Source organism: Mesocricetus auratus, unplaced genomic scaffold (assembly GCF_017639785.1).
Source record: "Mesocricetus auratus isolate SY011 unplaced genomic scaffold, BCM_Maur_2.0 Super-Scaffold_100021, whole genome shotgun sequence".
Classification (NCBI taxonomy): domain Eukaryota; kingdom Metazoa; phylum Chordata; class Mammalia; order Rodentia; family Cricetidae; genus Mesocricetus; species Mesocricetus auratus.
This window is the reverse complement of record NW_024429202.1, coordinates 14007504-14009521: the sequence shown is the minus strand read 5'-3', so window position 1 is coordinate 14009521 and position 2018 is coordinate 14007504.

Below are 2018 nucleotides of genomic sequence, written 5' to 3'. Positions count from 1 at the left end.
AGGTTGGTCAGCATAGGGAGGGTTATGAATAAGAGCAAAAACAGTGTATGAAATTCTCAAATGATAATAAACTTGTTATTTTTGACAAGGACCATTTTAAAAGTACAAAGAAGGGAAATACTTGACATTATATCTGAATTTGTGACTTTTCAAATCATTAGACTGAAAACTTACCATTTGATATAAACAATGAGACACTTATGTTCCAGCGATATTTTAATATGAAGAACTTAACAAGTTTGTATGTTTTCAAATTTGTATGGAACTGCAAATTCTACATATCTAAAGAAAACTCATTTGTGAATCGTAACCTATTTCACTCCTATTGTTAATACCAAAAATATGAGGAGAAAGACCGCCAACCCAAATAATCATGACCAAATTAATTGAGAGAAACAGTTAATTAAAGCAAGTGCTTTACTTATTCAAATACATGAAGTACAGAGCCATTAGTAGGTAAAGTTACAGGTGGGGCACAGCCCATTCCTTGAGAAGCAGAGATTCAATCATAAACAAGAATGAGCCCAGCTTGTCACTACTATAAGATGGCTTTTAGGCCTAAGATGGAGGAAGTCTGGTTCATCATTTCCTATTCATTCACAGTCCTTTTCTCAGGTTCTCCTTCTATAACATACATTACGAAAATAATTTGATCAATGAACAACTCTGAGAAATTAATTCGTAGTACAAAAAGAATTTTTCTGTAAGAGTTTCAGTGATGTCATGATATTTTATAATGCTAAAATAACTTACATCATCATTAGTTAGTATTAATGAATCATCTTCAAACAGATGACAATGTAGGCTACAAAATTAGCACAAACTAGAGACAGGTTCTTAATTCTTAAAATTTAAAGCCTAGGAAAAATTCAGTGTATTCATGTATAACACATCCAGATGTTATCAGGTAATGGAACTCATGAGTGATTCACACATCTGCAGTCTTCCAATTACACTTTAGGCTTTGATGCTCTCAGCATTACTTCATTTCATCTTACTTTGCTTTGCAGATACATTATAATAGAGAAAAGGTGGTCAGGAATGGAAGGGAAGCAAAAAGTAAAAGGAAACACAACTAAAACCATTAAATCTATACTCTAGGTCAAAGACAGTGCTTAATTATAGTTAATTACACACAAAGTTGGATGTGTAGAGAAATGAGAGGCTCATAGAGGTTTCAGAATCAGAAATCGCCCCTTTACAAGCATTGGCTCCCAGTAAGTTCACCAGGAGTGTCCCCTACTTAGCCACTCTGTTATGCTAAGGACAGATGCATTGAGTTGCCTTTCTTTTGCAAAATGGTTGCTAAATTCTACTTGTTTCGTCATGATGCCCTGAAACAGAAACTGGGAATGCACAAAAGCTTTTAAAAATTCTCTCATTCCACAAATATTTAGTATTTACTTGCGTTGTGCCAAATAAAGTAAAGCCCCCTTCTATCTGGAGGTATTGGTATGTAATAAAAGATAAATATTAATCTATTGCTGAAATACTGGATGGGCAATCCTGTTAGTCAATTTCCCAAGAATGACTTCAGCACTACAGTTGGTAATGTCACATTGCAGGATAGCTATGATTTCCAAGCGTGTACCTCTTTACTCTCAGAACCCCATTTTCTGGTTCTTTCTGAATTCCCTAACCTTCCTTATCTGTCACAGTTTGCATACAACTTACATATTATAAAGTTATTTTAATTTAAATAGTTCATCAGTATGTTCTAAAAGACTATGGTAACCCTGGGAGTACTTTTGCAGATGTTAGTATTCTGGTTTTATTTTTTCATCCAGGACAACCACTGAGATCTTGCTTTTCTAGAAGGAAACTTAGAAAGTATCACTACAACCCACCCACTTTACTCCTAAGAATCTTAGGACACAGAGAGAAGGGTTTGAATTTTATTATTCATGTGATGAACTAACAAAAGAACTAAGACAAAAATTCAAGTCTCCAAAACTTCGGGCTCATACTATTTCTATATTATCTGCTCCCCACCCCACCATTTCATTTGGAATCAAATC